Source organism: Otolemur garnettii, unplaced genomic scaffold (genome assembly GCF_000181295.1).
Source record: "Otolemur garnettii isolate 467f Iridium unplaced genomic scaffold, OtoGar3 scaffold00308, whole genome shotgun sequence".
In the NCBI taxonomy this organism is placed as follows: domain Eukaryota; kingdom Metazoa; phylum Chordata; class Mammalia; order Primates; family Galagidae; genus Otolemur; species Otolemur garnettii.
The window spans coordinates 156046-170039 of record NW_003852703.1 but is presented as its reverse complement, the minus strand read 5'-3'; the positions used below and the strand labels follow the sequence as shown (position 1 = coordinate 170039).

At 37.3% G+C, this 13994-nt stretch overlaps 1 pseudogene; it reads right to left on the bottom strand.

The window, feature by feature from the left end:
- Window positions 1–12787: 12787 nt before the first annotated feature.
- LOC100961830 lies at window positions 12788–13694 on the bottom strand (annotated as a pseudogene).
- Between the last annotated feature and the right edge of the window lie 300 nt (window positions 13695–13994).

The following is a 13994-nucleotide window of genomic DNA, read 5'->3' as shown; positions in this document are numbered from 1 at the left end:
TTAATACTATCATAGGGTACAGTGTACTGTTTTTATATACAATTTGAAATACTTTCATCCAACTGGTTAACATAGCCTTCATGTCTTTTTCTTAGTTAAGAAATGTCTCTGTTAAGACATTTATATTATACATTTAGAGAGATTCACATGTACCCTTATAGGATGAACCATAGGTGTGATCCCACCAATCACCCTCCCTCCACCCAACCTCCACCCTCCCTTCCCCTCCCTCTCCCCTCTCCCCATATTCCTGGGCTAAAATTGGGTTATAGCTTTCCTATGAAAGCTATAAATTAGTTTCACAGTAGGGCTGAGTACTTTGGATACTTTTTCTTCCGTTCTTGAGATACTTTGCTAAGAAGAATATTTTTCTAGCTCCATCCATGTAAGGAGGACCCCTTGGGCAATTGAAGCAACATCAAAAATACACTACTGGGAACTCATCAAATTAAAAAGCTTCTGCACAGCCAAGAACACAGTAAGTAAAGCAAGTAGACAGCCCTCAGAATAGGAGAAGATATTTGCTGGCTATGTCTATGACAACGGTTTAATAATCAGTATCCACAGAGAACTCAAACATATTAGCAAGAAGAGAACAAGTGATCCCCTCTCAGGGTGGGGAAGGGACTTGAAGAGAACCTCCTCTGAAGAAGACAGGCGCACAGCCTACAGATATATGAAAAAATGCTCACCATCCTTAATCATCAGAGAAATGCAAATCAAAACTACTTTGAGATATCATCAAATACCAGTAAGACTAGCTGATATCACAAAATCACAAAATCGCAGATGCTGGCGTGGTTGTGGAGAAAAAATAATTTTTATTGTAGAGATGGAGAATTGCTATATTTCCTGGGCTGGTCTTAAACTCCCGGCCTCATGCTGTCCTCTTCTCTTGGCTTCCCAAAGTGCTGGGATTACAGACGTGTTCCACTGAGCTTGGCCTGACCCTAGAGTTTCTTTTTGTTGTTGTTGTTAATTTTTAAATATTAAGGAGTACCAAGGTTTTTGATACATAGATAGCTTTTACAAAGCTTAAGTCAGGGCTCTTAATCAGCTCATCTCTTGAATAGTGTTCACTATAGATCCCTTCCTCCCTTGTCTTCTTGATTTCCAGTGGCTTTTACTTCTTTCTCATTAGTTCCAAATTATCATAGAGCCCATGTGGTGTTTGTTTTTCCATTCCTGAGAAACTTCATTTAGGATAATGGTCTCCAGTTCTATCCAAATTGCTGTAAAAGACATTAATTCATTCCTTTTCATGCCTGAGTAGTACTCCATGGTATATATATGTATATATGTGTGTGCATACCACATTTGTTAATCCACTCATGAATTGATGGGCACTTAGGTTGATTCCACATCTTTGCAATTGTGAACTGTGCTCCAATAAACATTCAAGTATAGGTGTCTTATTGATAAAGTGACTTTTTTTCCTTTATGTAGACATCCAGTAGTGAGATTGCAGGATGCTGGTATGGATGCACAGAGAACATACTGCTTATACACTGTTGTTGAAACTACAAATTAGTATAATCTCTATAGAAAACTGTATGGAGACTCCCCAAAGAACTAAACACAGACTTACCATTCAATCCCCTGGAGTGGTTTTTTTTTTTTTTTTTTTTTTTTTTTTTTTTTTTTTAATCCCCTGGAGTTTTTAACTCTCAGAATTATCTACACTGAGCCTCTGAAGTATATCACTTAGATTTTACATTTTTGTACTATGCTATTGGTTTTCATAGAGGTTTTACTATTGTGTTTCTGCTCCAGTAAGTTGTGATTCTCTATGTTCATCTGTCTGATTCTCCACTTTGGGAGCTGATGTTTCCACTTTGACCTCACTTCCCAGGGGATATAAGAAGAATTGAGTTTTTTACTTTTTTTTTTTTAAGTTTTTGACTCATTATGATGGAGTGATGACTTCCAAGGTCCTTACATACTAGGACTAAAACTAGACACCTATGTATTCTATAATTTATCTGTATTGTTGCATATTTCTGTAGTTCCCTCTTTTTATTGATGAGAAGTATTCTAATATATGAATGTAACACAGTTTGGGGTTTTTTTTTGAGACAAGAGTCTCACTTTATCACCCTCAGTAGGGTGCTGTGGCATCACCGCTCACAGCAACCTCCAACTCCTTTGCTTAGGCGATTGGTTCTCTTGCCTCAGCCTCCCGAGTAGCTGGGACTATAGCTGCCCACCACAATGCCCAGCTATTTTTGTTGTTGCATTTTGGCCAGAGCAGGATCGGAACCCACCACCCTTGGTATATGGGGCATGCTCCCTACCCACTGACCACAGGCACCACCCTATAATTTGTTTTTATCAGTTTGCCTCCTAAGGAACATTTGGGTTGGGTTCTGTCTAATTTGAGTGTCTTATAAGTAAAGCTGCTGTGAATATTGGTATATAAGATTTTGCTTTGGCATATGCTTTCTTACTCTAGGATAGATACTTAGGAGTACAACTGTATCATGTAGTAAATGTAAGATTAACATCATAAGAAGCTGACCAACTATTTTCCAAATTGGTCACATTTTTCATTCCCACTAGCAGTATATGATTATTCCATCTTCTACCACATTGCCAACATTTGACATGGTCAGTCCTTTTAAATTTAGCCATTCTTATAGAGATAGTCATTTTTTAAATTTCAGATTAATATTAGGGTATAAATGATTAGGTTACATTGTTTGCCTTTCTAAGGTAAATTTCCAGGTGTGGTTGAGCCCTTCCCACAGAGAGTGTGTTGGCTTACATTGTGCCTGTTAGATCAGAGCTTACCAATCTCCCACTCTCCTCCCCTTTCTCCTTTCCTTCCCCCCACTTGAATATAATTGTGTTTTTCTCATGTGCACATGTACTTGTTAATGTACTGATTTCATATTAATTCATTCATCAAATTGAGTATATTGTACACTTGTTTTTTTCCATTTTTGTTACTAAGAAGAATGTTCTTCAACTCCATCCAGGTAAGTACAAAAGATGGAAATTCTCCATCTTTCTATGGATGAATACTATTCCGTTGTATACATATACCAGTTTATTAATCCATTCGTGAATTTATGGGCACTTTGGTTGATTCCCCATCTTGGCAATTGTGAATTGAGCTGCAATAAATATTCTAGTGTAAAAGTCCTTATGGTAAAATGTGTTTTTTTTTTTTCTTCCCCAGTAATGGGATCATGGGATCAAATGGAAGGTCTACTTTTAGCTCTTTTACGTTTCTACATATTTATTTTCATAAAGGTTGTATTAGTTTGCAATCCCACCAGCCACATAAAAGTGTTCCTTTTTCTCCACATCCATGCCAGAATCTGTAGCTTCAGGATTTTGTGATGTGGGTTAGGTGATATCTCAGAGTGGTTTTGATTTACACTTCTCTAATGATTAGGGATGAGGAGAATTTTTTTTCATATATTTTTTGGCCATTTGTCTGTCTTCTTCAGAGAAGTTTCTGCTCAAGTTTCTTTCCCACTTATAAATGGGATTTTTTGTTCTTTTCTTTTTTTTTTTTGTTTGTTTTTTTCTTGTTGATTAGTTTGAGTTCTCTGTAGATTCTAGTTATCAGCCCTTTGTCAGAGTCATAGCATGCAAATATCTTCTCCCATTCTGAAGGTTGTCTATTGGCTTTAGTTGTTGTCTTAGCTGTGCAGAAACTTCACTTACTTCTCTAATGACTAATAACAATGAACATTTATTCATGGGCTTATTTGCCATTTTTCTGTCTTCTTTGGTGAAGTATCTCTTCAATTATTTTGTCAATTTATCTGTTTACAAAATACCTATTGATGTCTTCTTATTCACTTTCTTTCTAGAGGTGTTGTCTTCTTGTTGACTTTCAAGAGATTTTCTATATTTTGTATACAAATTCTTTATTAGATATATTATTTACAGTTGCCTCCAGTCAGTGGATTTGTAAACAATTTTCTCAACAGTGACTTGAAAACAACATTTTTCTTTTAACTTTCAAGAAGTCCTATTTATTAATTTGTTTACCTATGGATTGTGTTTTTTATATATGTTCTAAGAAATCTTTACCCGATCCAAGGTCAAAAGAATTTATCTCCTTTTCTCTGGAAGTTTTATAGTTTCATGTCTTATGTTTAGATTTTTGATCTATTTTGACTTTATGTTATATATGATACACTGTAGGGATAACAGTTTATATTTTTGCTTATGAATATCCACTTGTCCCAGCACAATTTATTGGAAAGACAGTCCTTTTTCCACTGAATTGTCTTTGCAACTTTGTGGGAAATCAGTTGTCTTTATATGTGTGGGTCTATTTCTGTATTTTTTGTTGTTATTGTTGTTTTTTAGAGATGGCATCTCACTTTATCCCTCTTAGTAGAGTGCTCTGGCATCACAGCTCATAGTAACCTCCAACTCCTGGGCTTAGGTGATTCTCTTGCCTCAGCCTCCCGAGTAGCTGGGACTACAGGCGCCCACCACAAAGCCTAGCTATTTTTTTGTTGTTGCAGTTTGTCTGGGGCCGGGTTTGAACCCGACACCCTCAGTATATGGGGCTGGCACCCTACTCACTGAGCCATAGGCACTGTATTTCTGGATTCTTTATTCTATTCCACTACTCTAATCTCTACCTGGTAATCAGTTGCATACTGTATTGATTATTGTAGGGTAAAAATGAGTCTTGAAAACAGGTAGTGTTTATTCTTCAAGTTTGGTCCTCTTTTTTTATTATCAAAAGGTCTTTTTCATAGTGTAGGTCTATGGTAATTCCAAATGAATTTTAGTATCAGCTTGTGAGTTTCTAGAAAATGATCCAGTTATGATTTTATTTTAATTAGTTAATTAATTTTATTTATTTACTTTTTGAGACAGAGTCTAACTATGTCTCCCTCGATAGAGTGTCGTGGTGTCACAGTTCACAGCAACCTCAAACTCATGGGCTTAAGAGATTCTCTTGCCTTGACCTCCCAAGTAACTGGGACTACAGGTGCCAACCACAATACCTGGCTATTTTTTGTTGCATTTGTTGTGGTTGTTTAGCTAGCCTGGGCCAGGCTTGAACCTGCCACCCTCAGTGTATGGGGCTGGTGCTGTAACCACTGTGGTACATGTGCTGAGCCTCCAGTTAGGATTTTCACTGAAAGCTGATACTTCATTGAAATCATTGATCATTTTGGAAAGAATAGACACCATAACAAAACTCAGTTATCCAACTTGAGAAAAATGCTTAGAAATGGCTTGGTGCCTGTGGCTCAAGTGGCTAAGGTGCCAGCCACATAAACCTGAGCTAGTGGGTTCGAATCCAGGCTGAGCCCGCCAAACAATGATGGCTGCAATCAAAAATAGCCGGGCGTTATGGTGGGTGCCTGTAGTCCCAGCTACTTGGGAGGTGGAGGCAGGAGACTTGCTTGAGCCCAGGAGTTGGAGGGTGCTGTGAACTGTGATACCACAGCACTCTACCCAGGGGAACAGCTTGAGGCTCTGTCTCAATTAAAAAAAAAAAAAAGTCTTACATACAATTCTATAGCTCTTCTTCAGAAAAATCAATCTCTAAAAAAATAGCTATGGTACTCCCAACTTTACATTTGTTATTAGATTTGATTCTGTTGAATTGTAGTATTTTTTTCCTTACCTAATAAATCCTGGGTTCTTTGGTAATGAAGGGAAGAGAGAACGTGCATATGTGAATTTGTGTATATGCACATATGAGGGCTATCTCATGAGGGAAGTATCCAGCCATGTAATATGAAAAATAGAGACGTACATGGTTGGATACTTTCTGGACAACTCTCATATATGTTTATATCACTGAAGTTTTGAGAAGTCTGTATTAAGTGAAATACTTAAGGTTTATTAAAATGGTTATGTCAGTTCCTTTCAATTCCTAGCGTATTGTAGAAACCAAATCAGAATAATAGTCCTTTGTTTTTTTCTACCTTTTCTTTTCCAGCATGGTTACCATGGTGACTCAGTGACTGCTATGGGATTTGGTGCAGACTGAGCATCCTTTTATGATTCTTGCCTGAACCGCTTGCAAGCAGTTACCTGCACTAGCCTTTGATCTTGTATAGTATAGTTCATCACTTTTAGAGAGCTCAGAGGAAACTTGCTTTGGTTCTCTGAGGTTAAGCTACAGATACATAATAACACAAGATTATACTAATTGACTTAAAAGAAAAGAAAATAGGTTGTTGATATTCTTTTCTTTCCTTAAACTGTATTGAAAATTAGAAGATAGGCTCGGCGCCCGTGTCTCAAGTGGCTAAGGCGCCAGCCACATACACCTAAGGTGGCGGGTTTGAATCCAGCCCGGCCCACCAAAACAACAATGATGGCTGCAACCAAAAAAGTAGCCAGGCATTGTGGTGGGAGCCTGTGGTCCCAGCTACTTGGGAGGCTGAGGCAGGAGACTCGCTTGAGCCTAGGAGTTGGAGGTTGTTGTGAGCTGTGATGCCACAGCACTCCACCCAGGGGGATAGCTTGAGGCTCTGTCTCAAAAAAAAAAAAAAAAAGAAAAGAAAAAGAAAATTAGAAGATAAATTTCTGGAATCATACAGCATGCAGTATCTTGTTTCTTTCTTCCTTCAATCAATATAACGTGTTTGAAATTAACATGTATTGTTTATACTTGTAGATTGTTCATTCTCATTGTTGTAAAGTATTATATTGCTTAGATATTTCACAATATATTTAAATATTATGGAGATTTGGGTACTTCCAAGTTTTTTAACTTACCATGAGTAAAGATGTTATGCATGTTTTTGTGTCTGTTAGATGGACATTGATTTTTATGTCTCTTGGTTATGTTCCAAAGAAGAGCATTTATGAGTCCTAGGGTATGTCTGTGTGTGATCCAGTCAACAATGCCAAGCAATTTTTCAAAGTGGTTTGTTCACTTTATATTCCTACTAGCAGTATGTGAGTGTTCCACTTGATTTATATCCTCATCAACACTTGATATTTTCCAACTTTTTCACTTTTGTTCTAGTAAGTGTGTGTTGGTGTCTTCTGGTTTTAATTATAATTTCTGTGAAATGTTAAGTCTATTTTAATTTTCATCTTATATTTTTATTTTTGCATTTTTATTAGTCAGAGTTCTCTAGCAAAACAGAAGAATTAGGAGATTATATACATACATGTATATTTGTATGTTGATATTGTAGAGATGTTGTAGGTTCGATTCCAGATAGCTGCAATAAAGCAATATTGTAATAAATCAAGTCACAAGAATTTTTTATTTTCCAGTGTATATAAAAGTTATGTTTACACTATAGTATAGCCTATTAAATGTGCAATAGCATTATGTTTAAAAAATAATGTACATATTTTAATTAAAAAATACTGTATTGAAGGCATTTCCTGTTGCTCAGTGGGTGGGGCACTGGCCCAGTATACCAAGGGTGGTGGGTTCAAACCTGGCCCCGGCCAAGCTGTAACAAAAAAATAACTGGGTGTTGTGGCAGGCACCTGTAGTCCCAGCTACTTGATAGGCTGAGGCAAGAAAATCACCTAAACCCAGGAGTTGGAGGTTACTATGAGCTGTGATGCCGTGGCACTCTACCGAGGGTGAAAAAGTAAGACTCTGTCTCTACAAAAAACAAAACAAAACAAAAACAGTACCTTATTGCTGAAAATGCAATCATCCAAGCCTTCATCAAATCATAACCTTTTTGCTGGTGGAGGGTCTTGCCTCAGTGTTGATTGCTGTTCAATTTATCTAGAGTACAACCAGACTAGTTTAGCACAGTTTTTAAAGGACTTAAGATTTTCAGAATGGCAATGAAGCCCTGACTTCAACTTAAAGTCACAAACTACATTATTCTCTAGGAGAGCCTACCTTTTAAAGCCAGGCATTTACTTCTGCTTAGCTATGAAAGTTTTAGATGGCATTTTCTTCCAATATTAGGCTGTTTTGTCCACATTGAAAATAATGTTGTTTAACATAGCCACTTTTGTCAATAATCATAGTTAGATTTGGGTAAATGGCTACACCTTGTACATCAGCATTTGCTGCTTCACTTTTATGTTAAAGTGATGGCTCCTTTCTACAGCTCTCATACCCTCATGACCAAACCTCTGCTAGGTTAAAACTTTTTTTTTTTTAGAGACAGAGTCTCATTTTGTAGAGTGCTGTAGTGTCACAGCTCACAACAACCTCCAGCTCTTGGGCTTAGGTGATTCTCTTGCCTCAGCCTCCTGAGTAGCTGGGACTACAGATGCCCACCACAACGACTGGCTATTTTTCTGTTGCATTTAGGCTGGGGCCAGGTTTAACCTGCCACCCTCAGTACATGGGGCCGGTGCCCTACTCACTGAGCCACAGACACTTCCCCTAGGTTAAGAATTTCTTCTGTAGCTTCTTCACCTCTCAGCCTTCATAGATTTAAAAAGAGTTAGAGCCTGACTCTGGACTAGGCTTTGTATTAAGGTAATGTTGTGGGTTGTTTGATCTTCTAGCCACACCACTAAAACTTTCTCCATAACATCAATAAGTCTGTTTTGCCTTCTTATCATTTTTGTGTTCACTGTAGTAACACTTTTAATTTCCTCCATGAACTTTTTCTTTGCATTGACAACTTGGCTAACTGTCTGAGGAACGAGGCCTAGATTTCAGCCTATCATAGCTTTCAACATGCCTTCTTCTTCTTTTTTTTTTTTTTTTTTTGTGACAGACCCTCAAGCTGTTGCCCTGGGTAGAGTGTTGTGGCATCACAGCTCACACCAACCTCCAACTCCTAGGCTCAAGTGATTCTCCTGCCTCTCTCTCCCAAGTAGCTGGGACTATAGGCGCCTGCCACAACGCCTGGGTATTTTTGAGTTGTAGCTGTCATTGTTTGGGGGGCCCAGGCTGGATTTGAACCTACTAGCTCAGGTTTATGTGACTAGTGCCTTAGCCACTTGAGTCACAGGCTCTAAGCCTCAACATGCCTTCTTCATTAAGCTTAATCATTTCTGGCTTTTGATTTAAAGTGAGAAACATGTAACTCTTTCACCTTAACACTTAGAGACCATTGTAGGGTTATTAATTGGTCTATTTTCATGTCTCAGGGAATAGGGAGGCCTGAAGAGAGGGAAATAAATGCGGTAATGGCTAGTTGGTAGAGCAGAGAGAACACATACATTTACATTTGCCATGGTATATGGGCATGATTCATAATATCCCAAAACAACAATAATAATAACATCAAAAATCATTGATCACAGATCAGCACATTTGATATACCAGTAAAGAAACAGTTTGAAGTACTGTGGGAATTAACAAAATGTGGCACAGAGATGTGATATGAATATATGCTTTTGGAAAAATGCTGCCTATAGACTTGGTTTATACAAGATTGACAGAAATCTTCAATTTGTGAAAAATTTCATATTTTATAAATGCAGTAAAACTAGGTATATACCCACATACACACATGTATGTGTGCAGATGGTCATCAACTTACAGCAAAGTTACATCCCCATAAACCAATCCTAAATTAAAAATATTGTAAGTTGACTGGGCACCTGTCACTCAGTGGTTAGGGCACGGGCCACATACACCAAGGCTGGTAGGTTTGAACCTGGCCTGGCCCTGCTAAACAATAAGGACAACTGCAACAAAAAGATAGACAGACATTGTGGTTGGCACCTCTAGTCCTAGCTACTTGGGAGGCTGAGGCAAGAGAATCGCTTAAGGCCAAGAATTTGAGGTTTCTGTGAGGTTGCTGTGATGCCACGGTACTCTACCAAGAGCAACATAGTAAGACTCAGTCTCAAAAAAAAAAAAAAAGAAGAAAGAAAGAAAATATTGTAAGTCAAAAATGCATTTACTATACCTAAATTACTAAACATCATAGCTTAGCCTGGCCTACATTAAACATGCTCAGAATCCTTATATGAGCCTATAGTTTGGAAAAATCATTTAACACAAAGCCTATTTCATAATAAAGGATTTACTGTCTCATGTGATTTATTGAATACTGTTGAAATTAAAAACCAGGATGATTATATGGTTATTCAAAGTAGTATAGGTTTTGTTGAATGCACTTCATTTTTTTTTATTTCAGATTAATGTGAAGGTACAAAAAATTAGGTTAGAATGTTTGAATTATGAAGAGCCCTTGCTGCAGTTGTGTCCTGCACCCATCAGGAATGCCATATACTTTTACATTGTGCCCATTAAGTGGGAGCACATTCTTCCTCCTCCCTCCTCCCCTCTCTTACCTCCTTGTTTCCCCCTCCCCCAAGCTTGAATTGAATTGAGTTTTTATCTTATGTGGGCAAGAATTAGATTGTCTGCTGGCTTCACATTAATTTTGAGTACATTGGACACTTGCTTTTCTATTCTTGTGATACTTTATTAAGAAGAATATGTTTCAACTCCTTCCAGGTTAATATAAAAGATGTAAAGTCTGTGTCTTTTTAATGGCTGAATAGTATTCCATGGTATACACATACCACAGTTTATTAATCCATTCCTCAGTTGATGTAGGTTGTTTCCACATCTTAGCAATTGTAAATTGAGCAACAATAAACAATCTAGTGCAAATGTCCTTATCATAAAATGATTTTTTTTTCTTCTGGGTCGATACCTCATAATGGGATTGTGGTATCAAATGCAAGGTCTATTTTGATTACTTTGAGGATTCTCCATACTCCTTTCCAAAAAGGCTATATTAGTTTGCAGTCCCACCAACAGCGTTAAAGTGTTCCCTTATTTCCACATCCATACCAGCATCTGCAGCTTTGGGACTCTGTGATGTGGGCTATTCTCACTGGGTTTAGGTGATATCTCAGGTTGGTTTTGATTTGCATTTTCGGATGATTAGGGACATGAGCATTTTTTCATATGTTTGTGAGCAGTTCATCCATATTCTTCAGAGAAGGTTCTGCTCATGTCTCTTGCCCAATGACAGATGGGATTGTTTGCTCTTTTCTTGCGGATGAATTTGAATTCTCTGTAGATTCTAGTCATCAGCCCTGTGTCAGATTCATATCATGCAAATCTCTTTTCCCATTCTGATGGTTGTCTGTTTGCTTTAATTGTTGTGTACTTAGCAGTGCAGAAGCTTTTCAGCTTAATTAAGTCCCATTTGATTGCCACTGAATTCTTCATAAAATTTTTCCCCAAGCCATCACCCTTAAGAGTTTTCTCCACATTTTCCTCTAGGATTTTTACTGTTTCATGTGTTAGGTTTAAATCTTCTGTCCATATTTAATCAGTTTTTGGAAGTGGTGGAAGGTTCATGTCCAGTTTTAGTCTTTTACATGTGGTTATCCAGCTCTCCCAATTCCATTCATTGAATAGGGATTCTTTTCCCCAGTGTATGCTTTTATTGGGTTTATCAAAGATCAGATGACTATAAAAGACTGTTTTCATCTCTTGGTTTTCTCTTCAGTTCTATATGTCTATGTCTTCATTTTTATGCCAATACCATGCTGTTTTGATTACTGTGGACTTGTAATATAACCTGAAGTCTGGTAGAGTGATGCCTCCAGCTTTGTTTTCATTACCAAGGATTGCCTTGGCTATATGAGTATTTTTCTAGTTCCATATGAAACAAATAATTGTTTTTTTTTCCAGTTCTTCAAAGTCTGATGTTGGTATTTTAATGAGGATTGCATTAAATCTGTAGATTGCTTTGGGTGGAATAGACATTGTATTAATGTTGATTCATTCCAGCCAAGAGCATGGTATGTTCTTCCATTTGTTAATGTCTTCTTCTATTTCTTTTCATAGGGTTTAATAATTCTCTTTGTAAAGATCCTTCACCTCTTTTGTTAGGCATTTTCCTAGGTATTTTATTTTTTTGAAGCTTCTGTGATGGGAATTGTGTCCTTGATTTGCTTCTCAACCTAGTTGTTCTTGGCATATACAAAGGCTATTGATTTTATACCCTGTGATGTTACTGCATTTCTTTTTTGTTACCTCAAATTTGGGGTTTATTTAACCATAAAGCACACACATTTAGCATGTAACTTATTGGTTTTATGCATTTAAAATAAATTACTAAGTCCCCTATTATTAAATAATAAAGATAAAACTTTAAGGTATTTATTATTCATCTCATACAAATCACTAAGTCTATGAAAATTCTTCCACAATAAGGAGGGACACATAACATCATCTGCAGGCTACAGACTAATAAACTAAGGTGCTTGTTGGAATATAAACATATGCCTTAAGAAGGGGGGTATGCTTCTGAATTGCAACATATCCCCTGTCTTGGATTGGCTAATGGAACAGCGCCTAGGGCCAGAGCTGAGGAACTTTACAAGGAGAGCACATTTTAGTCCCACAATTAACTCACCAACCTTGTGATTGAAGTCAACACATACATCACACCTGGATAAACACTTCCACATACATCCTGTGCAACTCTGTGGGAATTTTAATACAGCTATAGAAAGATTCCTATAGATACAACAACGTAAAACATTTCACAGTAGTCTAAATACCCGAAGAGTTTATGCAAAAATATCCTTCTTTCCTTCTTTTTTTTTTTGTTTTTTTTTTTTGAGAACAATAGCTTATTTCTTTTCAAAATAGCTGGCATGGTTCTTTTACAAATATAAAAGGTGTCCTACCTCTAACTCAGCTTTGAAATAATGCTATCCCAAGGCAGTCTTGGTGACTGTGTTTTCTTGTGGGAATGTGAATCTGTATCCTACCCAGTAATTTAGCACTTAGTAAATTGACTAAAAATGTTGAGTAAGAAATGTAGAAAAAGGTTTTGGTGATAAGAACATACTTTCCTACTAGGACATTTCATGTGTATTTTGGAAAATAAAATTATTCTTAAATAAATGTAGCAAAAGAATTGAACTTTCATTTTCTGTTAGGGATGAAGACTTTCACTGCTTCGTTGACCTTGCTCTTCTTCTGGGAACTCTCAGAAATTTGCTGACCGTACACAAAATTCCTTCTTTGAATATGACTGTTACATTCTTCTTCTTCCTTGTCACAGTCTAGACCCTACTGGACAATCTCAGTAGTGCTATTCTCCTGAAACAGGTTATTCTTCAAATCAAACACACTGGCAGCCTCAGATACGACTTTTACTTTCATGAAAGCCAGTGGAGACCAAGCCCATTTGCAGTATGACAGCCTCCCCATCAAACAGCAGAAAGTGTGAATTTGCCCCTTTTTTAAAACCAGGGGGTTGGTAATCATGGAGGTCACTGCATTATAGTAGTGGAGTTTCATAGTAAGTATAACCTAATTAGAAAGAGTTCCAAGATTCTTCATTAGTACATACAATTTACGGATCAGTAGAACACTAGATTTCTTAGTATCTTCATTGTTTTTCACTGTTTCAAAGCTTGTAGTGCTTTTGTCAAAATCCATGGTAGTTCCTTCTTTTGTGAATTTGAATTTGAACTCATATATTTTAGTCACTTTCTCAGGTTCCTTGGGAGTTGCTGAGTGTAAGTACTGCCATGTGTAAGCATCTCTTTTCCAAAGCATCAAAACAACTTTGAACCCATTTGATAATATGTAGTGATCCAGGAAATTTTTTGTCTTCTTGAAGGATTTTTAAGCTGAGGTCATCCAAATGGTGCTCTCTCTAAGAGCTCTCTGGAAACAGGCCCCTTAGATATGTTATACATGAGATAGAAGTGGCAAAAAGTTTCTTCACCATTATCAGTGACTCCAGCTCATCAGTGATTTGAGATGGAAAAACTGTTTCCTGAGATGCCTTTTATACTGTGAATGAGTGAGAAAGCTGAGCAGTTTGTAGGAATTGTAGGAATGTATCAGGATTCGTTCAACAATTCTAACCTCACCTTGCTGACGCTCCCCTCCTGACCCTGACTTAACTGCCTTTTGTTATTATATTTATTTTTTTGTTTCTTTGTTCCTTTTTTTTAATATGGTGAAAAGTTATATATATAGAATTAGCCAGCCAGACTAGGTTTAGATGATCCAAATTTTGGTGGCAACATTCAAAGCATCATAATCAAGAGCCAGTCGTCAAATTTCTTCTTGTCAGGACCTCCATCAGGCCTGATCCAGGTGTTGACCTCAGCCACAT